This window comes from Castanea sativa, chromosome 7 (genome assembly GCF_040712315.1).
Source record: "Castanea sativa cultivar Marrone di Chiusa Pesio chromosome 7, ASM4071231v1".
Lineage (NCBI taxonomy): Eukaryota > Viridiplantae > Streptophyta > Magnoliopsida > Fagales > Fagaceae > Castanea > Castanea sativa.
This window is the reverse complement of record NC_134019.1, coordinates 10,971,151-10,998,720: the sequence shown is the minus strand read 5'-3', so window position 1 is coordinate 10,998,720 and position 27,570 is coordinate 10,971,151. Positions and strand designations below refer to the sequence as shown.

The following is a 27,570-nucleotide window of genomic DNA, read 5'->3' as shown; positions in this document are numbered from 1 at the left end:
ATGCCTTTAAACCACCAAAACACCCAAGACAGGCTGGTCTGGGCGAAGAACAAGGCTCAGACATTCACGGTTCGAAGTGCATACCAGGTTGCCCTACGCCTAAAGCAGCCCTACCACGCTGAACACTCTTTGGTGCATGATCATGGAAAAACATGGAGGAGAATATGGAAGCTGAACGTGCCACCAAAAGTCCGCACTTTCCTATGGAGGGCCTGTTCAGGATATTTACCAACAAGGCAGAACCTACAGAAGAAACAAATAAAAATCGAGGAAAACTGTGAACTATGTGGCCACCGAACTGAGACAACCAGCAATGTGTTGTGGGAGTGTCCACTGGCGTGGAACGTTTGGGCCTTATTCAAAGGTAGCATCCATAAATGTAGGAATGAGGCTATCGACTTCTTTCTACTCTTCCAGAAAATGCAACAAAAACTTAGTCCCGCGGAGCTGGAGAAGTGGTCCATCATAGCTTGGATGATATGGAATGCCCGGAATAGATTTTACTTCGAGAAGGTCTAGCTCCAACCGAAGGTGATTTTCGAAAGTGCAACAAGATTGCTTGAGTAATACCAACGCTTAAACGCTGCGGAGTTGAAAATTCTCTCAAGACAGTATGTTTTTCATATCTCTTTGGGATATTGCAACATGTTTTCGCTGATAGTCCCCCCCAATGCTAGATGTTTCGGTCTAGCTTTACTTTGTACCCTTGGTTTTTAGTGAAATAAAAGTTTCAATCGTTTCGAGTTCAAAAAAAAAAAAAAAAAAAAAAACTCTTTATCATTAGACCAAGATATCAATCAATTTTTTTGGTGTAGACAAGAATTGAACCTAAAATCTCTTATACAACCATCAGATAATTTACCAGTTGAGCTAATTGGAATAGTAATAGTCATGTATATTCTTCTGTCAGTCTCTCTCTCTCTCACCCCACATTCACTTATTCATCAATCACCATCTTTCTTTACTCATTAGTCATTGCTATCTTTCAAAAAGACCAAAATGCCCCACAACTCTTCTTGGCAAAAACATACACTTTTTTGGGCAAAAACGTAACTTATATATAGTAGTATACAGTACACTATAATATATAATCGAAAAATGTTTGTGCTATATATAGTCTATCACTCCCGCGCACATCACACACTCGCTGCCCTTTCATCCCCTAAACAGTTTCCATTTCCCAATTTAATTTAATTATATGGTCAACATAATAAATAAACAAATAAATATTTTTTTTATTGACATGTGATTGAAAAAAAATTTATATAATTTTTATTTATTACAAATAACTATATATTTGTAGCATCCCTAGCGCTATCTTCCTCTCCAAGTTCCCCATATCTCTGTTCTCTTCTTCTTCTACCTCCAAACTAACTACATTTTCTTTCACTCTTCTTCATTCCCTCTCACTGGCGGCTGCAGCTTCCTTTGACGAAGAATCCATTGATGATAACCCTCTTCTCCAAGACTTTGAGTTCCCACCCTTTGATGTCCTACAACCCAAACACATTCGCTCAGGGATCCGTGAACTCTTGAAGAAGCTTGTGGGTTTCTTCTATTTGTGTTTTGGTTTCTGGTTGTTGTGTTTGACAACAACAAAAAAATGGCTTTTGCTGTTTGTCTAAACTTTTTCAAAATTTAACAAGACTAGTGTATTTTATAATTTATTTTAAAAAAAAGCTACTTTTTAGTTTTTGTCACAAATTTAACATAAAAATTACCAAGAGGTTTTGATATAAACTATGAAATTATATCTTTGAACATAAACAACTATAAAGCTATTTGCTGGCTAAATATGAGACAAAATATATAGTTTATGGTAGCTTATTTGCTGAACGTGTGATTAAAGCTTATAGTTTGTTTATCTTTTATAAAAAAAACTAGTTTCTGTTAAGTTAGGGGGGAAAAAAAAGCTAAGACATAAGGCAAGAAGGAAAAGCAATAAGCTTTTTGTCAAGTTGGTTGAGCCCATTGGACTGTTTTTGGTATTGGTGCTCTGTTTGTTTTGTTGTGTCACTCGTTTTGTTCCTGAGTTTCTAATTTGTGGGATTTGAATTTTGTTAGGTTTTTTTTTTTTTTTTTTTTTTTTTTTTTTTTTTTCTTTATGGAAAATTTTGTTAGTTATTGATAATGGCTTAATGGGTTTTCTAGGAGCATGATTTGATCGAATTGGAGTTGTCAGTGGAGCCGTTCTTAGTGGAGCCATTGGAGCTGTCAGTGGAGGCATTATGGACTAAGTTCCTTGTGCCATTGGAGAAGATAGTGAACCGCTTGTCTTTGGCTGGAATATTGTTATCCAGCTCAAACTGCTCAAGGATTCTCCTGAGCTCAGTTCTGCCATTGAAGAAGTTCAGGTATCCTTATGTCCTTGTAGTGCCATTTTATACGTACACTAATTCAAACTTACAATTACAAGCCAGAGGCATAAATGTGTTGTGGTGGGTTTAGAGTTAGAAAAGAAGAAGAATTAGATAGAAATTTTTAGGGTGTTTAGAGGCTATTTCGAGTTAGGAATTCTACTTCTACTTATATTAGGACTCTTGGTTTGACTACTAAATTAAAACCTAATTAAATACTAACTTGGATCCAAAGAAAATAAATCCTGGTCTCTTAGACTCATCTAAATTACCAAAATACCCTTAGTTCACAGGAATGACAGAAATTAGAGATTTGCAATTGTATATAAAATTGTCCATAGCTAATGAAATAAAAACCTAAATAAAAAACTGATTTAACCTAAAAGACTCATACTTAGACCATTAAAACCAAATGACTTTTACTTTAATTGGACTAAAATAATTCTTGAATAAGTGTTTTTGCAGAGCGGTAGCAAATTAATCTTCCATGGCTGCATCAGTTACATTCTGCCAAAGAACCTTTAGGCTAGAAAATTTAGCACTCCTTTGAGCAATTGTTATTGGACTTGATTTTATCTCCATGCTTTGTGACTTCTGTTCACCTTTCTATTTGTATTCTTTTACTTGTGGTTTGCAGCCAGAGGAGGTTAAGTTTGAACTGAGGTTGAATCAAAGTAAAACAAATTACAATGCATTTAAAGCTATCCGGAAATCTCATGATTGGGAGACACTAAGCGATGCTCGCAAGCGTGTTGTAGAATGTGAGTACCTCAAGTAGCTTTCATCATAATTAGTCAAGAGGTTTTCCAATTCTTCTGTTTTGTGCGTTGTGTTTTCCTCATTTTGTTCTTGTGTGCACTTATGCATATTGTTTCAAACTTTTTGGTAGAGATTGTTAAAAAAAAAAACCACTTTCAGGAATTTTTTTTCTTCCATTGCAATGGTTTGGGTTAGTATAGGTGAAACAACATCCATCTTTCCTTAATTTTATACCATGTTTGCTTTAATAAGATCTTACACATCTTTTCTTTGTTGAATCTTGAAATTTGTCCTGTCATGTTAATTTTATGGGATTGGAATCTGGACTTGTGCTGTATGATTTTTGATAGTAAGTTCTTTACACGTTTACATGCAGGCCAGATGAAAAATGCAATTCTTAATGGTGTTGAGCTTGAAGATAATAAAAGAGAGCTATTGAACAAAATTGAACAGGTTTGCTTTTAAGGGCGCTCTTTCATCTCTCATCTTCTAGGTTGTTTCATTTTATTTTACATTAGATTCCAAATCTGTTATATGTTTGTATAATTGTGCGTGAAGCTAACAATATGTCTCATCACAAAACAAGGGCATGGTTGTTAATGTCTCCAATCTAATGGAAAAGGATCAAACCTACTTAACAATTTTTATCATTTCTTTGATTTATGCTTTCCCTGGAAGTTGGTTTTTTGTTTTGTTTTTGTTTTTGTTTTTTATAGAATAAGTACATGCAGGGCACAATGATATGTTGTTATGTGCCATGACATTTGTTGTGTATATGGAGGAAAATTTTGTTTGACCCTGCAAAAAAGTATTTCCTATCTCTTTTATTTTTATTTTTTAATTTGGGGAGGGTAGGGATGGATTTAACATAAAATTATATACACTTCTTCCTTCCCTCTAATTTGGAAGCAATATATGTCAAATTATTTTGATCAAATAAGAGAGTTGATGATTATATTTGTCATTTCATTTCAATTGTTCACTTGGCCTAGCCATTCCTTTCTTTTAATCTTGTTTTCATTCACAGGATTTGACAAGACTATCACAAAAATTTGTAGAGAATGTTATGGAAGACAAAAAGAAGTTTGATGAAAAACTAATTATAGATAAGAATCATGTTGTAGGATTTGCTCCTACGTTTCTTGAATTATTTGCACAAAGAGCAATGTTTAAGGTATTCTTTGTTGAAATCAATTTCCTTTGGTTATTTAATATCTATTTTGATCCCCAAGTCTATTTTGTTCCCCAGGTATATCTTATCTTATGCATATATAATGTATCTCATTAGGGTCATGAAAATGCTAATGCTGAAAATGGGCCTTGGATATTAACATTAGAGGATTGCTATTATGCTGAAAACCGATCTTTGCGTGAAGAAATGTATTGTGCGTATAACACTTGTGCCTCTGCTGGAGTTCGGGATAATACAAAAATAATTGACGACATTTTGAAGCTTAGATTGGAAAAGGCTAAGCTTCTCAATTACAAAAATTATGCCGAGGTATGTTTTATTTATTTATTTATTTTAATATTACTATTTTGGAAGAATTGCTAATTATTATATTTTTCAGGTAAGCATGTTAACCAAAGTGGCTACTCTTGAAGAAGCAAAAGAGCTTTTAGAAAAACTTCGCAGTGCTTACTACAATGTTGCAGTTCAAGGTATTTATATTCTAATAATTGCAAATGAGTTTTATTTTAAATGACATTAACTCCCCTTGTGAGAGTGAGATTGTGGGTTCAAAACTATTGGATGGATATGAAATTAGTGGCATTGTCCGGTCTTCTTTATATGGAGAATTATGATTTGAATCTCCTACCCCATTTAATTCTATATAACCTTTTTTTTTTATGCATAACCCACTAAACCCATATAGACTAAGGACTACAGTTTACAACATCTTGACCACTGCGTAATGAATGACTAGATTCCTAGAATACTTTTCAATGCGACTATTTCTGATATCTTTTAAGCTGGAAATAGCTAAGGACTAGACTGTGTGTTTTATCCTTGCAGAATTGGAATATATAAAAAGGTTCTGTAAGGAATGTGATGCACAAGAAGCTGATGATTTGAAATTTTGGGACCTCCATTATTGGATTAATGCGGTTCGTGATGTATCATGTACAATCAATGAGGTTAGATCTTTTTACATGTGCACTCACATACATTTACATTTAATTTCATGTTGATTTAAAATTAAGATATAATCCAAATTCCACTAGTCAAATTGTAAGTTACATTTGACATATATTTCTCAAATTTTGTAACTATATCTTTGTTTCAAGATGAAGGGAGATTAGGATATTTGTTAGGTTATTGACGTAGGACAAGGGGGAACAAGGTCTAATAGGGTTTGGGTGGGTGAAACAAAGGAGAAAAACCAAGTTTTGGCTGCTGTGACTAGTGCTGTGACAGTAAGTGTGAACAGTAATATTAAAGGAAAGATAAATATCTAGGAATCACTCCTAGGTTTCTTGGCATCACGCCTTGGAGTAGTTTGTATCACACAAACCGTAAACAAAGCTTCATATCTCTAAACTGAAAATATTATTATTAACCCTCTCAATAGAAAGCATTACAACTCTTTAAAAAAAAGACTTGTACCTATTCCTACTTGAAATAGGACTTTATTTAAAACTCCTAATAAGGACTTTGGACTTGGGACTCCTTCGGCTTCATTACCAACCCAAACTTTTTGATAAGTAATAAGATTTATTTATATAAAAAAAGAGATGCCCTAGCGCATAAGAAGTGTAAAGGGGTCAACAAATCAAGTACAAGAAAATTACACAAATCAAGAAAATCTAGAAAAAAAGAGAGTAATTGGTTTCACAAAGCAGACAACCGATCCAATAAGGTTCCAAAGAAAAATAACTTAAGTTCTGGCGTGAATCTCTCATTATCTTCAAAACACCTGTTATTTCTTTCTCCAAAGAAACCACATTAAACAATGAGCAATTGTTTATTTATGACCATAAAATAATTATTTAATTTTATGGGAAAACTAACCCAAACTGATTAACTAAATTCAAATAAAACTAAAATAAGACCTAATGGACTATTAGAACAGCCCATTTCAGGAAAGATAAAATTATGAAAATACTCCTGACAATTAAAACTAATTAATTCTTAGGAGGCCTTTTATGTCTTCAATGGTTGCTGCCATGGTCCTCCATCTCTCATTGGCTTGAAAGAACTTGACCCCGACGAGTTAAAAGCATAGAATCTGTCATAAGATCATGATCAATCGCTTGAAGTTCCTCATCTGTGATCCATGTGCAATTTGAAAGCGGGTGCCTTTTCCATTTCACAAGATACTTTTCGTAACCTCCACTTCTAGTAGAAACCACTTGATGATCAACAATATCTTCAATCTCTTCTTTCAATCTTGGTGCTGGTGGAAGTTGAACAGTTGTTGCATCAGCAGATTCATCATCATCATGGCCACAATATATAGTAAGATCTTCAACATTAAAAACATTACTTATACCCATACCTTTTGGTAAGTTAAGGACATAAGCATTAGAGCTGATTTTCTTAAGAACCTTGTTGGCAACAACACTCCTTGAATGAAGCTTTTTGTATGCGCCTTTAGGATAGCGTTCAGGCTTGATCTGCACCATAACCATGTTTCCTTCTTCAAATTCAGCAAATCATCTTTGTAAATCAGCATGCGTCTTATAGCTTTCATCGCTTATTGCAATTCTTCTTCTAATCTCATCATGTATGTCACAAATATGCTTAGCAAAAGCATCAGCTTCAACTCTAGGATGGGCTGTATCAGGTAGAGGAACCAAGTCAATTGGTTTCCTAGGGAGTACACTTGTCAACATTCAAAGGGACAACGGCCTGTAGATCTGTTCACAGAGCTATTATAGGTAAACTCAACAATAGGAAGAATTTAATCCCAACTAGAAGCATGACCTCCCACAAGACAATGGAGAATATCGCCCACACTCCTATTAATTTCTTTGGTTTGACCATTGGTTTGTTGGTGGAACAAAGAAGAAAACTTCAGCTGTGTATTCAACATTTTCATAAAGTACGCCAAAAGTAACTCATAAACTTCACATCTCGATATGAAACAATAGTTTTGGATAACCCATGAAGACGGACAATCTCTTTAAAGAACAGTATAGCAATAAGGCAACATCTACAATGTTAGTTTTAGAACATGCAATGAAGTGAGCCAAGGTTCATGTAGTATAGGAAGATGTATATATAAAACTGTATTTTTCTTCTTTCCCTTCCTTGGCAAATTTGACATCTTGAAACAATTCTGGCCACATCCTTCTTTAAGCTTGGTCAATAGAATCGGTATTCAACCATTGTTATGGTCTTATCCCTCCCAAAATATCCTGCTGCTTCACCTAAATGTAATTCTCGAATAACTTGTTCACGTATAGAAGTATTAGGCAAGCAAAGACGAGTATGCTTAAAGAGATAACCATCATGCAAAGAAAATTCAAAATACTCAGCATGCTGTCCAGCCACCAAATCAGCATAAATAATGCTAAAATCCTTGCAAGAAGGATAGTCCCGCTTTAGCAAATCAAAACCCACAACTTGGACTGCCATTGAAGAAAGAATGAATACCACTCGACTAAGTGCATCAGCTACTTTATTTTATGTGTTACATGTTGATAGTGTAACTTTCTTTCAGAGTTAATGTACTTGAGAGCCTCATGGTCTGAGTATAACACAAACTCCATAGAAATCAGATAGTGACGCAATGGTGAAGTGCTTGAACCACAGCGTAAAACTCTTTATCATAGTTAGAGTGCTTTTGCTTTGCATCATTAGGTTTCTCACTAAAGTACTCAATTGGGTATCCTTCTTGATTGAGTACACCTCCAATGCTCACTTGAGAGCCATCACAAGCTACTTCAAAAACTTTAGAAAAATCTGGAAGGCCTAAGACAGGAGCTGCAATCATCCGTTGCTTGATTTCTTCAAAAGCCTTCAATGTTGCCTTTGTCCAAACAAACTGACCCTCATTCAAACAATTAGTAATTGGAGCCATGTGGTGTTGAAATTATTAATAAAGCGTTTCCTATAGAATGTGGCCAACCCATGAAAACTACTAACTTCTTTCAAAGTAGTAGGAATTGACCAATCTTGAATGGCTTTGACTTTTTCTAGATCCACCTCCACACCTTTAGAAGATACAACAAAGCCCAAAAACAAAACACCCGACTTCATAAAGGAGCACTTCTTCATGTTCACATACAGTTTCTCTTGGTGGAGAACTCTCATAACTTGTTGAAGATGAAAAATGTGTTCCTCATTGGTCTTGCTATATATATTAGAATATCATCAAAATAAATGACAAGAAAGTGACCAATAAATGGTTGGAATACCTGCATCATGAACTGCTTGAATGTGCTTGGTGCATTGGAGAGTCCAAATGGCATGACTAGCCACTCAAATAGACCGTCTTTTGTTTTGAAAGCGGTCTTCCGCTCGTCACCGGCCTTACGCTTATTTGGTGATATCCCCTCTTGAGATTAATCTTGGAGAAAATAGTAGGACCAGCCATTACATTTAGCATATTTTCAAGTCAAGGAATCCGGAATTGGTACTTGTAATCTTGTTAATGACACGAATTTCAAGCAAATGTGCCAAGAGCCATCCTTTTTAGGTGTAAGCAAAGCTGGAACAGCACATGAACTCAAACTTTCTCGAATAAATCCCTTGGACAGCAGCTCCTCTACTTGCTTCTTAAGGTCATGTTCACTTGGATTCAGTAGTAAGCTGGAAGATTAGGCAATTGAGATCCCAGTACAAGGTCGATCGCATGTTGGATGCTACGTAAAGGAGGAAGCTCATTGGGAAATTCTCCCGGTGCTGCATCAGAAAATTCAGACAACAAAATAGACACCTCTAAAGGCATGTAAACCTCACAACCCACAGTTGGCTCCTTTACCTCTCGCACAATTATAGCAAAGACAACATCGGCCTTATTGCTTTCTACTTGAAAGTTCTTCTTGGTAAGAGCATGGAGTGGCTTGGTAGTGTTTTCCATATCTCTTTTCTTTTTGCCTTCAATAACTTTAGGCTTTTGAGTCTTTGAATTTACTCATCTCGGTTAAGGTCATGGGTTTCAAAACGACCTCCTTCTTACCAATTATTAGAGTGTAGGTATTTTTTCTCCCATTATGTTTAGCATTTCAATCAAAGAGCCAAGTTCAACCAAGAAGGATGTGTGTAACTTTCATAGGAATAATATCACACATGATAGAATCACTATAAATACCACAAGAAAAAGAAAAAGGCATGTACGAGCTACCAGAATAGAGGTGTTTTCTGTCCAAGCCATTTTTTATGGTTGAGGATGAGGTTCAATCCAAAGCTTAAGGCTTTCAACCGTGGTAGATGAGGCAACATTCAGCATCCCCCTTCAATAATAAGCTTTTTAGCTTGGTTTCCACAACGAACCAGCATGTGAAAAATTGAAGTTCGCCTCCAATCCTCTTTCCTTAGTTTAGGGGCTGCTAAAATACGTCTCACTATGGAAACAAGAGAAATATCCTCCTCATTCTCCTCCAAGTCATCTGCAATGAACGCTCCATAATCAAATGCATCTTCCTTATGATCCTCTCTTGCTGTATTCCTTCTTCTTCATCTTCAACTCCAATGTGTAAGCTTCTCTTCTTTGGACATTGATTACCCATATGACCTACCTCACCACACTTGAAGCATTTAAATTTTCTTCCATTGGAATTATTTGACATAACTCCTTTGCCGTTAGAATCAGCCAAATTGGTAGATGGTTTTGACCTATTTGACCGATTAAATAGTTTAGCACCACTACTTGACTCAAAAGACTTCTTAAATGTTGTCTCCCTGGTTTGTGACCCAATTTTCCTAGTAATTGGATACCTCAAGTATTCCTCCATGCTTAGAGCCACTTGGAATGCATGTTTGACATTATAAACAGGTTGTCTAAGCGTCTCCCTTCGTATATCAGCCCTCAAACCAGTCTTGAATCATGCTAGTGTTTGGCAAGGCTCTTTGGCTACTTGACTCTTAGTCTTAAGTTCATCAAATTTCTGCATATGCTCAGCCACTGACATGCTGCCCTGTTTCAAGTTAGAAAGTTTTTCACACAACCTATCTTGATAATTAGAGGGCTTATATCTTTCTCGAAGCTTAACCTTCATCTCTTGCCATGTGCCTATGGGCGGCTGGACTAATCTCCTTATGCTCCTTAATAGAAGTAATCCAATCTAAGAATGCCATGTGATCAACCATTCCTTCAAAGTCTGGAACCTCCATCCTTACCTTCTTTGTGATATCACCAGCTGTATCATAAGGTTCGTATCTCCTTCTTTCTAAAAGATCTCTAGTCCACTCAAGAATCGGATCCTGTGGTACTTCCTTGGGTACGATACCCTTTCAAGTTAGACCCTTGATTGGTGTTGACACCCTTATTTGCTGGTTTGTTTTGTTCCATTCTTATCATTCTCACCATTATTGTCTCTGGATGTTACCCCTTTTGTACCTTCCACTTCTTTATAATTAGGTTTAGAAAGTTGACTCTCTAAATCATTCCATCGTAGGTTAAATCCATTGACTTGTGCCAAGATTTGAAAAAGAACATCATCGTGTTCACTGTCGCTCCATTTCCCCCTAAATGATGTCCCCGATCACGTAGACATGTTGCAAAATCCTTGCTCTAATACCAAATTGACATAGGACAAGGGGGAACAAGGTTTAATAGGGTTTGGGGGGGTGAAACAAAGGAGAAAAACCAGATTTGGATTGCTGTGACTAGTGCTATGAACGATAACCGTGAACAGTGCTATTAAAGAAAAGATAAATATCTAGGAATCACTCTTAGGGTTCCTTGGTACCATACCTCACAATAGTTTTCATCACACAAACCGTAAACAAAGCTTCATAGCTCTAATTGAAAATGCTATCATTGACCATCTCAATAAAAAGCATTACGACTCTTTAAATAGAAGACTCATACCTATTCCTAATTGAATTAGGACTTTATCTAAAACTCCTTATAGGACTTGGACTTGGACTTCTTGGGCTTTATTACTAACCCAAACTGATCAATTTAATTCAAATAAAACTAAAATAAGACCCGAAAACATAAAATTAGGTGAGGTTTAAGTTACACATTTTGCTTCTTTTATTTTTATTTTTATATATCAATGTTATACTATTTAATATCTCTATTTCATTTTTTTTAAGAGACAAACCCTTCTTGAATCACATTGTTTTAAGACAATTAAATAACTATATCATGTATAACAGGCTTAAATTTCAAGTTGGATGTCATGGTTTTCTTATTCATATGACATTTCTAATAAATTATACCTAATTTGGCACTAGCATATGTACCGAGGTAATTAAAGTTGAAGGGTGACCTTATCGCACCAAGGTCCAAAAAGGCACTAGCCTGATTGAAAGTAAGGCACCAAATTCTAAATGTAGTTAGCATACATATAAAACCGAAATCACATGTATCTAATGTGATGAAATATTATAATAAAGTGTGCAAGACATTTACTCCATGAAAGAAACTAGTTCTTTCAGTAAATTTCAAAATAAGCTATGCATTGTTTAGGCTCTATTAATTGATCTAACAATAGGTTTTACATTAAGCTTCTATAAAAAAAAAAAAATCTAAAAAAGGAAAAGTAAAAAGAGAACAGTAAAAGCTAAAGTTTATAAGATTATATGATTGAAATAAACAAAAGCTTATATGATTCTAATATATGTGTGTATTGTACTTGATTAAGTATTAATTTTTTGATAAGTAATAAGTTTTATTGATTAACTATTAATTTTAATGTTGCCAAAATTTGCTTTCTTTCTTGTTACTTGCTTGGAGAAATTTGGGTGTTTCCTGCCTTTGTTTTGTTACTTTTGTATTCTACAAGAAGAGCAACATCTATTATTCTCCAAGCCAAAGGTTATGGAAGCAAAATATTGAATATACCCCTATTTTGAGTAAAGGGTGAAGGCTGTAAAAGTAAAATACATATATATATATATATGTCCTTTCCATTCCTTCTTTTATAAACCTCCAAACACGCTAGAGAAAACTAGCCATATTTTCAATCCATTCTTTTTCACCCTTTTATTATTTATCAATTTCAGTCATTTCCAATTCATTATTAAAAAAAATATATATATATATATATATACCAAACATAGTACTAAGTGTTTCCTTCTTTTGTATTCTACAGGAATCGATGGCTACATATCTATCCTTGCCAGCAGTTCTAGATGGCCTTTTCAACCTTACGAAGACACTATTTGGAATCAATATTGAGCAAGTTGATCATTTAGCTTCGGTATTTTATATTACTTACTTTATACTTTAAATAAAGTTGCTACATTGTGCTTTGCTATATTTTCTATCACTTTCCATTAATATATACGATTGTTATGTTCAGGTTTGGCACGATGATGTCAAATTCTATTGTGTCAAAGATTCTTCACATAATCCTATTGCTTACTTCTATTTGGATCCATATGCTCGACCATATGGGAAAACGAGAAGTACATGGATGACTGGGATTTTTGGTCGAAATTGTGTTATGTCATGTGATAGGTTGCCAATTTGCCTTCCTCGTGTACAATCTAACACCACCAGTTGGGGGAAAACCAAGCTTATTGTTATTTAAGGAGGTAAGTAAACCCAATTACATAAGCTTTTAGGTTATGGTATATAATGTAGTCCTAAGTGAGCGTTTGAATTGCGTCTTCAGCCCTGTGTTTCTGCGTTTCAGCCTTTTTTTTTTTCTTTTCTTCTTTGGGACTAGTGCCTGGTGCATTGTTCATGTCATGAACAGTGCATCAAGGCATATAAACAGTGTTTATCAGTATGAACAGTAACCGAAAATTATTTTTTTATTGTTTTCAATTTTCAGCAAAATAAGCGATATCCAAACGCTAAGATTAAAAAAACATTGAAAAATGCTAGATAATTACTTGGGTTTTGAAGTTTGAAATAATTTTTGTTGTCAAATTCATTAATGATTTTTTTGCAGGTTGTGACTGTCTTCCACGAATTTGGTCATTCACTCCAGCATATGCTGACTAAGCAAGATGAGAGCCTAGTTGCTGGTATTCGAGGGATAGAGTTGGATGCTGCCGAATTTTCTTCTCAGTTCATGGAAAAATGGTGTTATCACAAGTAACTTTTGTCTTCATGGATACTAAGCTTTATGGCATTAAATTTTCATGAACTTCTCATTTGTGCACTGGATATAATAGGAACTTTGATCCATATTGAGACAAGGCTTTTCCTATACTATACCTAACTAAGCTATCATGTTGCATACTAGCTTTTCATCATCTAATTTTTACTAATGGGTTCTTTAGGAATATTTTCTTGGGCATTGCAAAGCACTATGAGTTCGGCAAGAGTCTCAATGAATTTAGTTGTTTCAATTTCCTTGACGCTAAGGGTTTATTGGGAAGCATAGAACGTCTTAATCAGGTCAGTGTATTTGGTCGGTGTTATTTTTCCTTGCTTTCTTTTGCCATGTATTAGTCATATATCCTTCATTAATTTTGGTGTGTTTTTTGTATTGGGTTTTCATTTCAACTCATGTTCCATGTTATGTGGCATACGATGTTCCAGTTCCCATTTTGGATACCTAAACAATCTGGAATTTAGGTAACTTGGGGGAGATTGTGTTGTCTTAATTGATAATAATTTGCATCTAGGTCTTAGAGAGGCGCTAATTAAAGGCATTAGAAATCTTTAGAATGTTCTAACTTCTAATAGAGATAGAGAGCACTGCCGCATAATTTGTGAGATTGACTTTCGTATTAAAAAATGTGGTGTCTATCAGCTTGACAATAAAGCAAGCAAGTTTTCCTTTATTGCTATGATTAATGCATCTTTTTAATTTAATGGATTGGGAAATACCTGAATTAGAAGCTTTGACAATAAAATTGTTAGAACCTGGAGGGAGGATATTAACATTGATTCCATATTAGCGTAAATCATGAAAAACAAGGGAAACCAAATAGTTATATGTATTTGTATGGGTCTGGTGGTGTTTCAAGGTGCTCTACTGCTGTGATCACCTCATTTTTTGTCTTTGACTGGAAGATACAAATAATTCTTTTTTGATAGGATATAAATGGACCTAGTGAAGTTTGATTCCATGATCTGACCCTCCGTGTCATTTTTATAGGAAAAGTACGATTTGAGCTAGAACTCATTAGCAAAGTCGTAGGACAAATTGGGATGTGCTTTTGGTAGGCATAGAGCTAGGGGGATTTGTGAATTTATGGTTTAGAACTTTGATAAAAGAAAAGGGGTTAAGGTTCAAAAATGATTAGGGTTTTGAGGGGAATAGTATGCGTTAACAATGCACATTTAGGTTACGTGTGAGTAGTACCATGAATAATGACTGAATATCAAAAAGAGGCAAAGGAGAAAAGGATAAAAGAACCATAAAAGGCAACATGCCGCTATACTTAAACACTTGGTAGTTTAATTGATAAAATACATCTTTGTTTGAGTAAAATTACACACTTCTCCACCAAAAAAAAAAAAAAAAAAAAAACCCCCACTTATAAGGTCGTTAAGCTGCAACTTTTCCTAATAGAAGTAGCAGGACTCCTGCTTCGAGTAGTAACTAAATCCTCAATGAATTGAACCAAAGCCCACACACAAATACTCATAAACTAACAATGATGTGTGAGCCCAATATTGGTTATGCTTGCTGTGGAGGCACCTGGCTAGTGCTTGATCCATAGGGATTTAAAGAAGAAATAAATATTAAGTTTGAAGAAACATGGGGGTTGACCCTAGAAGAATGACCGATAGCCTATCTAAACTTTCTTTCATAGTGGATAATTCTTTGAAATTTGCTTCATTTGAATTCACCTTCTAATCCTTTTTTTTTTTGTGTGATAAATAACAGACAAATTATATTAAACAAAAATCTAGGTATTCCAAGGGTGTACATGGATAATAGTACATCAAACACTTAAATTACAATGGTCAAGTATTTCTTTTTTCTTTTTTTTGATAAGTAGCGTAAGAAATTTTATTAAAAATAAACCAACCTAGTACATTGGAAGTGTACTATAGTGGCACAAATCAAGAACTCAAATTACAACGATCAATAAGATCCGGGAGAGAAAAACAAGAATAAGAAAGCAAAACTAAACTCCATTCAAGGAGAGTACGGAAAAAGAAAAACTTAATATCAAGAATAGACCGTTCACAATCCTCAAAGCATCTAGCATTCCGCTCCTGTCATAAGCACCAAAACAATGTGACATAAGCCTCCATAAACCTATATTTTGATATCTACCAAACTTCCCTTGCCAAGAAGCTAACAACTCACTAACTTTATACGGCATAACCCAATGTATACCAAACAAACAAAAAACCATAGACCACAGCTTATATGCTATAGGACAATGAAGAAGAAGATGATCCACTAATTCCTCACACCTTTTACACATAAAGCACCACTCTAACACTGCAATATGCCTCTTCCAAAGATTTTCTGTAGTTAAGATCTTACCTAAAGCAGCTGTCCAAGTACAGAACGCTACTCTAGGAGGAACCTTTGATTGCCACACCATTTTCCAAGGAAAATTAATGACAGAAGAAGGAGACAAAGAGTGATAGAAGCCTCGATCCTCAAAACCTCAAGTATTTCTAAAAAATAAGAATAAGGAAAAAGATTAAAGGACTAACTCCACTCCAGCAGAGTGTGAAATAGGAGAGATTTAAGTTCCAAAATAGTGTTCTTTTTCTTCGAAACATCTTGAGTTCCGTTCTTGCCGTAGGACACAATGTGGTAGAGCCCTCCATAGATTAATGCCCCGATGTCCACCGAAGGAACCTTGCCAACTTGAAAAAAAATCAGTGACACTATACAGCATAAACCATAGAAGACCAAATAGAGCCCACACCATAGACCATAATTCATAAGAAATAGGACGATGAAGAAGAAGACGGTTCACCAATTCCCCACTCTTTTTATACATATAGCACCAATCTACAATTGCGACACCCTTATACCATAAGTTCTCAAGAGTCAAAATCTTACCTAATGCGGCGGTCCAAGAGAAGAAAGCAACCCTAGGAGGGATCTTTGAATGCCACACAAGTTTCCAAGGGAAAAAAGTGTCAGGAGTAGAGAAAAGGTAGAGATAGCACTCACTCACTTTAAAATTCTTATTCCCTGCCAATTTCCAACATAGTTTGTCCTGTCCTTCACCATTAAGAGGCATAGAATTGATAAGATCCAGAAAAGTGTAAAAATTGAAGATCCTAATGAAGCCTCTGGTTAAGAAAGTTCACAACATCCTCAATAGAAGACCCCTTATTACAATTGATTCTATAAAGTTTTGGAAATACCTCTTACATCCTCAATAGAAGACCCTTTATTCTAGATTGAAGAGAATCAGGGAAAGAGAGAAAGTCAAGGAAGAGAGAGAGTTCGACGAGGGTGAGAGAGGAAAAAGAAAAAAAGATTTAAATAATCAAATAGAAAGCTACAGTAACTTTGTAAATATATGATATTACTGTAGCAATTTTGTATATGTACAATGTTATAGACCAACTGATGTGGGTAGTTTTTAAGTAAAAATATGTAAAACTGACCACTTTTTCTTTTTTATGATGACTAGTACAATTGCTCCTACTATAGCAATAATGTATATATATTGTGTTATATATGGACTGATGTAGGTAGTTTTTGAGCAAAAATGCATAAAACAGACCACTTTTTCAATTTTGCAATAACTTGTGCAAGTGCTCTTATGTAGACCTTGTTGTTAAGATGAAAGTGTTTAGGGATTGATAAGTTAACCTTAACACATGAAATATTATTTATATATAAAGGAGTGCAATAGCATTACTATTTTACCCCTAGTTTAAACTCATAACACTCCCCCTTAAGTTGGAGAGTATATATCTTACAATCCTAGCTTGTTACATAATAAACCCAAAAAAGTTTTACTTTTTTATTATTATTATAAGTAATAAGACTTTTATTGAAAATAATTGAACATCATGTTCACGATGGTGAACACGTTGAACAATGAACCAAATAAAAGAAAATCAAGAAGTAAAGGAAATAGAAACTAAAAAATCAGATACAGCAGTACAGTTCGTACACCTCCAAACACGAGCCCAAAGAAACAAAGTACGAAAAAGTAGACTTTTTAGATGTTCCAAAGTTCTCGCCTTATCTTCAAAAATGCGGGAATTATGTTCCTGTCAAACTTACTACATTACACATGCCGATGCCATATTCCAAATGGTTGAACGATGCTTTCCAAACTAGTTTCTCCAAATATAGAAAAAAGAGTTCACTGACCTTGGCATTAGCCATTGAATCCCAAACACTGCAAAAACTTCACACCATAAGGCATAAGAGAACTTACAATGAAGTAGTAGGTGATCCACTGATTTCCCATCGCAGCAACATAAGCAACACCTATTAACCAAAAACTGACCTTTTTTAATAAGGTTGTCAATGGTGAGTATCCCATCATTAGCTGCTGTCCATAAGAAAAAAGACACCCGTTTTGGCACCTTAATACGCCATATACACTCCCAAGAAAAGGCATCAGTGGTAAGACTAGATAATAGCTTATAAAAAGAGCACACATCAAAAACTCAAACAAGTTTTACATAAAGCTTTGGTAAACATATCAGCAATTTGGACTCTTTGTAGAAACATATGGGGAAGCAATCACACCATCTTTTACTTTCTTCTGAGTAATATGACAATCTACTTAAAATGCTTGGTTTGCTCATGGAACACAGGATTGGAGGCAATTTAAATTGGTACTTGATTATCACAATGCTTAGTCATAGGCAACTTCACAATAAATCTTAATTCCTCAAGTAAATGCTTAATCCATATAAGCTCACATGATGTGTGTGCCATGGCTCTATATTCAGCCTCTGCATTAGGTTTGGCAACAACAGTTTGTTTCTTACTTCTCCAAGTAATCAAGTTTCCTCCGAGAAAAGTGCAATACCCAGTAGTGGATTTTCTATCTGACGGCGATCCAGCCCAATCAGCATTAGCATAGGCTTCTACCCACAGGTGACCATTAGCTTTATACAAAAGACCATGGCCTGGATGTGCTTTAAGATACCTCACAATCCGAATAACTGCCTCCCAATGTGGAAGGCGAGGGTCTTTCATATACTGGCTAAAAACATTGATTGTAAGTGATATATCTGGGAGAGTAATTGTGAGATAATTCAGTTTACCAACCAGATGACGATATCTCTTAAGATTAGATAACAACTCCCCCTGATCTTCATACAATTTGACATTAGGATCCATAGGAGTTTCCATTGGTTTAGATCCTAACAAGCCAGTTTCTTCCAAAATATCCAACATATACTTCCTTTGTGATAAACTGATGCCTTCTTTAGATCGTGCTACCTCAATACCAAAGAAATAACAAAGTGTGTACCTAGATCCTTAGTTTGAAAGGAGTTTTGAAGGTATCTCTTCAAATCATCAATACCCTTTTGATCATTACCAGTGATTATAATATCATAAACATATATTGTCAACAAAATCTTTCCTCTTGCAGAGGTATGAGAAAACAGAGTGATCAGAGTTGCAACGTCAAAATCCAAACTTTATCACTACTTCACTGAATTTACCAAACGAAGCTCTGAGAGATTGTTTAAGAGCATAGATGGTTATGCAACCTACAAACTTTTCTAGACTACCCCTGAGCAACAAACCTGGGTGGTTGCTCCATATACACCTCTTCCTTCAAATCGTCATTCAAGAAGGCATTTTTAACGTCTAATTGAAATAATGGCCAGCCCAAATTAGCAGCCAAGGAGCTCAAAATTAGGACAGGAGAAATTTTAGCAACAGAAGAGAATGTCTCGACATAGTCGACACCGTATGAGAAAATAGAGTGATCAGAGTTGCAACATCGAAATCCAAACTTTATCACTGCTTCACTGAATTTACCAAACGAAGCTCTGAGAGATTATTTAAGAGCATAGATGGTTATGCAACCTACAAACTTTTCTAGACTACCCCTGAGCAACAAACCTAGGTGGTTGCTCCATATACACCTCTTCCTTCAAATCGCCATTCAAGAAGGCATTTTTAACGTCTAATTGAAATAATGGCCAGCCCAAATTAGCAGCCAAGGAGCTCAAAATCAGGACAGGAGAAATTTTAGCAACAGATGAGAATGTCTCGACATAGTCGACACCGTATGTCTGGGTATACCCTTTGGCAACCATGCGAGCCTTCAAATGCTCAATAAAACCATCAGGCAAATACTTCACAGTATACTTTTACCCCTAGTTTCAACTCATAACAGACCCCACATCTAAACGTTTCCTAATAGGACCTGATCATGCCTACTTTGACCAGTAAACAAACACTAATTGAATTTAACCAAAGTTCATTTATAAAGACTCATAAACTTCTTTTTTTAAAAACAAACACACACACAAGGGAGAGGGAAAGGAGTTTTGATACAAAGGCACACCACAATTACATAAAGACTCATAAACTAATAAGACAAACTTAATAATAAATTGAAACCCAATTACTTATAAAAATTAAAAATAAAAAACTCAAAGCCCACAACCATGGCCCATACCCAACAATTACAAATTGAACATAAACTAAAATACTAATGACCTAATTACTAAGGACATTTATTCTTGAACTTTGACTAAACCTTAGGTTTCCAAAGTGGTTTTTTGTTTCTTAACCACACTATGGTTGTGCCATATTAAGCAATCATCTCCTCCGTTTCCTCCAAATATTCTTAATCTTACATTTAAATTTAATTAAAGGACACATGTCAGGGTAGTGTTGGAATGGGTATTCGAAAGCTTTGATCTCATGCTAACGTGAAATGTAACCGGCAGCCCACTTTGAAGGCTTGTAGGATATGAGGGAAGGCTGGTTTGAGTACTCAACTATTAATTTGGGATTTTTTTCATGATGGAAAACTCTTTTGATTTAGGAAGTGTTTAAGCATGTTTAGTATGGTAAGTACTTCTTTAGGAGTCATTTTAAAGATGTTCCTAGTTAATTTGGATATTTTGTCTGAGTGGAATTATTTAAAGTTTGAGTTCAATCCCTTATTTCAATTATTGTCATGTTTCTTTTTTCCCAAAATTTTCTAAATTATAAACGAGACTAAGATTACTGTTTATCCTGATTTTGATGTTGCATTTTTGTCATGGAAGTCGCAATTATAAACCTCTGTCGCTCAGTTACATGATTATGGAAATAATAAATTGAAATTTCTATGATGTTCATATGCACTATTGACTTACTAATTTCTTAGCATTCATTATAATTTTGCAGATAAGAATTGCGATTGTAGATTTGGAGCTGCATACAAATTACGTTCCTGGTGGGTCAGAATCCATCTTTGATTTTTATAGGAGGGTTTCTAAAGGAACGCACGTGGTCCCTCTACTACCAGGAGATAGTTCTCTTTGTAGTTGCCTTCATATATTTGAAGGTTTGTTTTCACTCTCAGATTTACTTTCTAATTATTATTTTTGCTTGTTTAACCACCTTTCGATAGTTTCCTTTATTAAACTTTTTGTGAATATTAGGTTCATATGCAGCTGGATACTACAGTTACAAGGTTTTATTTATTTTTATAGTATTCATAATTATCTTTCGCATTCTATGTAATTCTTTCATGAATTGTGGGCATGTTTTCTATTGTTGTATGTCTACGCTTCTTTTATTCCTCCTTCTAAATTTACCATGAAATCATATTTCTGCATTTGGCAGTGGTCTGAGGTGATGTCGGCAGATGCATTCTCTGCCTTTGAGGAGGCTGGACTGAATCAGGAGGAGGTAAGTCCAAAAGAGCTGCCTGAAAAGATAGGCCTTCATAGTCGTGTCACTTACATTCATTTTTTCTATTATACTTTAATTTATGCATGTAGGATACAGTTTCTAAACAAGAGCACATCTCCATATTGCACGTGGTTGATCTTTCTATTTGTAGTGCCTTATCTAAATGACGATGCATTAGGGCACCTCGTTGAAGATTTAGCAGTGTCCATTGCAATGCATTTTTGGATGCACAATTTTGTTACCTACTGCGGATCATCTCCAATTTTAGTTTTTTTTTTTTTATAATATATATATATATATATATATATATATATATATATATATATATATATATATACACACACACACACACACAAAAGGCTGCTTTATGCATGAAAAGCACCAAGCAAACCTACATTTACAAGAAAAGAAAAAAGAAACAAAAGAAAACTAGGTTGCAAACTAATTACAAAAGAGCAGAGAACTAAGAAAAGAAGGAAGAAAATCACTAGTCGTGAGTTCCCAAGCCCGAGACCAGTCGAATAGAGTTCCACTAAAAGAAGCAAGCATTTGATTTTTGGAACTATCCAAGTCCTCAAAAGCTACCAATTCCACTCCTTCCAAAGACACCATAGTAAGCGCAACAGAAATAAATTCCAGATGTTAGACGAGTGCTTCTCCAACTAATTTCACCAACCAAAAAGCAGATATGGAATTGTTCTAGGTATGACCCACGAAATACCAAAAGATGTAAAAATAAAACTCCACAACCTATAAGCCTTCTCACAATGAAGTAGTGAGTGATCCACCATCTCCCCACAACGACAACACATAATGCACCAGTCCATCAAATCAAACCCCTTAAGTCTTAGGTTATCACCTGTAAGGATGCTATTCCAAGCAACAAACCAAACAAAACAGGAAACATGCCGAGGAGCCTAAGCTCTCCAAATACCCTTCTAGGGAAGGACAACAGAAGGAGAACCTTGCAACTTGTTATAAAACCCCTGGATGTCAAAATCCCCATTAAGCTTCAACTTCTATCTCATTCGATCTCCAACATCCATTAAAGGATTATTGGCTCCCAAGATATGAAGAAAGGTCACCCCTTCAATCATCTCCCAATCATTAAAGTCCCGAATGAAACGATCATCCTAACTTCTTCTCTCCCCCACACCTAGCCTTGTCAAAGAAGATTCTACAAAGACCTCCTTGTCAATGGCAATACTAAACAACCTCGAGAAAGCCAGTTGAAAAGGTTGATCCCCACACCACCCATCTTGCCTAGATCTCACTCTATTCCCCATCCCAACAACAAACTAAGTATTTTGGCTAAAATCCTCCGAACCCATAAGATACCTCTCCATAAACCATACCCATGAACTCCCCTACCCAACTTAGAAGTCCATCCCTCCCACTCTTCCCTAAACTTTGAAGCTACTGCCCTCTTCCAAAGCCGATTCTCTTTGTTCCCAAATTGCCAAAGTCATTTCCCTAATAAAGCCTTATTGAAAGTAGTTACTTTCCTTATACCTAAACTACCGTTGGCCATAGGCGCACATACTCTATCCCATCCTACCAAATGAGTCTTGGTATCACCCCAAAGAAAGTCTTTTTGCAACTTTTCAATTCTGTTAGCCACATGAGTAGGAATAGTGAAAAGTGGTAGAAATTAAGTAGGAAGACTAGATAACGTACTCTTGAGTAGCGTCAATCTACCCCTCTTAGACAAATACAAGTTCTTCTACCCAGCCAACTTTCGCTCAATTTTTTCTAGAATAGATTTCAAATTGAAGGTGATTTATGAGAGGCCCCCAACGGCATGCCAAGATAAGACATAGGCAAAGTTCTAATCCTGCGTCCCAATATCTCAGCCAAGGCATGCACGTCATTTACCTCCCCTATTGGAACCATTTTACTCTTTTGCACATTGACCTTCTAGCTTGTCACAGCCTGAAAACAAAGTAACAACAGTTGAACATGAAGGATTTGCTCCACATCTGCATCACAAAATAGAATAGTATCTTCTGCAAACAGGAGAAGTGAAACACATTCCCCACCACCCCTCCTGCCATTAGCTTTAAAACCACGGATTAAGGCAGCACCATTAACTCTCTTCAACATCCTACTGAAAAATTCCATCGCGATAAAAAACAACATAGGAGACAACAGGTTTCCTTGTCTCAATCCCCTTGAAGTACCAAAAAAATTAGCTGGAGACCTATTGATCAATACAGAGAACTGAACTGTGGATATACAAGTGCAAATCCACTTACAGCATTTCTCCCCGTAGCCCATTCTCTTCAACAAATCCAAAAGAGCCTCCCAATTCACATGATCGTAAGCTTTCTTAATATCAAGCTTACAGATAACCCTCAGAACCCTACTCTTCACTTGACTATCAACACATTCATTTGCAATAAGAACCGAATTAAGGATCTGTCTTCCACCCACAAACTATATTGAGACTCAGCGATCAACTGATATAAGACCACTTTGAAGCCGTTAAGCAATTTGCCAAAACCTTAGCCAAGATTTTATACACACTTCCCACCAAGCTAATAGGCCAGAGATCTTTGATATAGGAGGCGCCATTCTTTTTTGGTATTAAGGCGATGAAAGTAACATTAAGAGATTTTTCAAACTTATAATGTTGAAAAAACTCTTCAAAGACAGCTAAAACGTCTTTCTCCACTACTCTCCAACAATGATGATAGAAAGCCATAGTAAAACCATCTAAACCTGGAGCTTTGTACCCTTCCAATATAATAAAGATTTTTGGATTGTAGACCATGGTGATAGGGAGGGCTGTTTGTCTGTGCCACTTGGGGCATCCACTTAGGACTTGAGACAAACATCCCAAATTGAAGTGTCATTTTAGGGTCATCAACCTTGCATACAAATGTTTATGTGCACTTTTCAATCTTTGTGTGATGTAGTGTGACATAATTCTAGAGACTAAACATTGCTGCAATTTTTTTTTTTTGGAAGGCATGTTATTTTTGTGCGTCTTTCATGTGTTTTCTTTTAACAATTAGCGGTCAGAGCTTCGTAACATTTTGAAAATTCTGCTTATGTCTTACTACATTCATGTTGGGAGTGATTTTTTATTTTGAAAATTCTTCTTATGTCGTACTCATTTTATATTGGGAGTGATTTTTATGTCTTACAACAGGATGAGGTTGTGAAAGGGGCTATGAAAACAATGGGGACCAAGTTCCGAGACACCATCCTTGCCCTTGGAGGTGGCAAGGCGCCAAAAGAGGTTAAAAAATTTCTTCTTTTATTGGCTTCCTAGTGGAATAAGCATTGGATGACTTTATCATAATTAGAGCATTAGCATTGGTAGTTCTAGAACTCCCAATTTGCTATTTTATACCATTAAACCACAAAACACATGCATTACTTGGGTTGCTATTGCTAAAAAAATTTATTTTATACTTATGGAAATTATAGTGACTTGGTTCTAAACTTAAAAAGTTAAAAATCATTTATTTTATTCTCTCTCTCCTCTCTCAACCCCCCACTCTCTCCTCTTTCAGCTTTCTCCCTCTCACTCTCCGACTCTATCTTCTCTCCCTTGCCATTTTGGGTGTGTATGGTTGTGGTTGTAGATCAGTTTTTGTACGTTTTTAGACTCCTTAAAACAACCAGTTTAACCTAGTTATTTAGTCAAGTGATTAACTTAGATAAATTATGCAAATTTAGGTTAACACATATAAATCATATCATACAAAGCAGCGGAAATATAAAGAACACAATGATATGATGATCTAGGAAAACCAAACCGGTAAAAAACCTGGGGAGGATTTAACCTAACTATCCTCAAGGTAAAACTAAATCCACTATGAAAAAATTGAAGTTTACACAAAAGTGACTTAAACTACTAACATCCTATTGCTACTCCGAGTAGGAAACTTACTACCATGACCACGTGACAGCTTCGAGTCTACGGACTACTTCTTTCTTGAATTTCCAGCAAGCACAAGCACTCCCGCTTGTATATCTTTAAGCTCTTGAATCTGCAATTGAATTGATCACCAAACTTTTGACATCAATTTAGATCTTGATAACCTTAAGTGTATGTGAAAGCAAACACCTCTAGATCTCATAAAAGATTCACACACACACAGCATAAAGAGCATTAATAAAACGTGGTTAGGGTTTTCCCTTTTATACCTAGGGTAAAACATAAAACTCTACACGTAAAACGGGCTTGGACTGAGTTGGAAAATTCTGCAGAAAACAATTTGCATGACTTTCGATCGGTCGAGTCTAATTCTCGATCGATCGGGCTAGACAGATTTACACAGTAAATCCTATAGCAACTCGATTCCAACTTTACATAAAAGACACATACTTTGAGCACGTCTAAACAAAACTAAAACGTTTTGATCATGGTTTGCTAACATTACAAATTAGAGTTCTAATACATTTAAACCTAAAGGTCTTAGAACCCAACAGTTTTTGGTGGTTAAGATTGTAGATTTGCTTTGGGTGAATATGGATTGACAGTTGGGCTGTGGATTGATGGGTTGTAATTTTTGTGGCAGTGGGTTTTGGGTCAATGGGTTGTGATTTGGTTCGATATGGGTTCAGGTGGTGATGATTGAGTTTCAATGTTGGTGGTTGGTGAACGACAATATGGGATATGGCTGGTGAACGATGGTATGGTGGTTGAGATCAGCTGCTTTTTATTTATTTAATTTTTTTTTTTTTATGGGTGAGATCAATCGTTATGGAAATGTTACAAATAATCAACCCTATAGTGATGTTTTAAAAACGTTGCTAAAAAGCAAGAGGACAACTGCTATGGGATTGATAATTTGCAAACACGTACCTAAATGTAGGAAAATGTTATATTATTTAGAAAACGTCACTAAAGGTTTGTCAAAGAGTGGCTCTGTTGCGACATTTTCGAACGTCACAAAAAAAAAACATCACTGTAGAACATTTGTGTCTACCGCGATAATTTTGGGCTTTTGACCCAGATTTCTTTCACTGGTAGCTGGTGTTTGTCGGTGTTGAGAACAGCAATGATTGGCTAGCTTTCCTATGGCTTTTTTTAGGCTGAGATGGGTTGAATTTTTTTAGGTTTGCAATGGTTGTGATGGCGGTGGTTTTTCTGGTTGTTGTGGCGGAGGAGATTAGCAGGGGTTTTTTTTTTTTTTTTCGCTGAGTTTTTTTGGTTGAAAGTATATATATTATTTTAATGAATTCTAAAAATAAGTACCAAGATGTTGGGTGTATTGTAAAATGATATGGTACAATAGATAATCTAACTTTTTAGATGGAAAGATAAAACATTTTTTGCAAACTTGGATGCAAATGCTTAGCTTAATTGCTTCAACTCTTATTTGATGTTGACAATGACTATGTTATTGCATCCAGGTATTTAGAGATTTCTGTGGGAGAAATCCTTTGCCAAAGGAACTGCTCAGGAGCATTAGAGTAAGGTGTCCTCCGGAGTCTTCCTCAGTGTCTTCAGCGTTCTCCCCAGAGTCCTCCTCAGAGTCCTCCCCAGAGTCCTCACATCTACTGAAGCGAAGATCGGAGTCCTCCCCAGAGTCCTCGCGTCAACATAGGCGGAGAATATAGAAAAATCGTAATATGGATACATGTATAGATACATTCATCCAGTTGTAAACAGGAAGTGGATTAGGTAGTCTTTGGCAACACTTGACCAATGCAATTCTCACGGAGTTATAGGCAGAGAAGGCTTTCCAACAAAATTTGAGGTTTTTTTTTTTTTTTTTTTTTTGAGAGAGATAATTACAATATGTTGCTAACTCCGCAGCTCGAACCTTTTCTCTCTTACACCCCCAAACACTTTGTACATGGAGAGGTGTCAATTCAGATATAAGGCCTTTGGCAAATTTAAGGTGTTTTAATGGACAATTGATAATGCAATTTTAAAATGCAAACTGGACTTAGCTAGAAAAAAAATTGATATATGATCGATTATCGTAACCTATTTATCCATGCTTCATTATTTTATTTGAATTATATATTCTGCCATTCGTTTTGTGTAAAGTGGCACATGTGGACTAACATGCACTATACAGAATCAAATTGAAGAAATCTTCAAGTACAGTAGAGAATGGGAAGTGCTATTAATTAAAAGCTATAGGAACTGTTTAAGCAATGTATTTGGCACTCACATTTTATGGTCGTGGGTTGTTAATCATCCCATAAAACTATACAATAAAGATTGTTACGAAATGGTACGGATGCTCCATAAAATGCTATAATGGTCGAAATAATTGTTAACTTTCGTGATAGAATTTTTTTTTTGGTTTCACTTTCGTGATAGAATTAGTTTCTTATTAACTTTTTGCTAATTGGCTAAGCCAAGACCAAATCCAAAGGCACTAACTTTTTCTGTCCTTTCCTCTTTCGATAAGGTAAAATATGCAAATTAAGTGCTTCTATCATCTTCCACGAAAATTAATGCATATTTGGTAGTAACCACGAAGCCACTATGGTTTTTAGTTTAACTTGGTGGGATTTTACAGTTACAGAGTGGGTTGATTTAAAAATCAGGAAAAAAAAAAAAAAAGGTTAGGTATCTCTTCAATAATGTGAATATGGTGTTATGCCTGAGAGATTGATTTTGGAATTTGAGATGTCAAAT

The 27,570-nt window shown here is 35.6% G+C and overlaps 1 pseudogene; it reads left to right on the top strand.

The window, feature by feature from the left end:
- LOC142643101 (putative cytosolic oligopeptidase A) lies at positions 1-26,534 on the top strand (annotated as a pseudogene).
- The last annotated feature ends 1,036 nt before the right edge of the window (positions 26,535-27,570 follow it).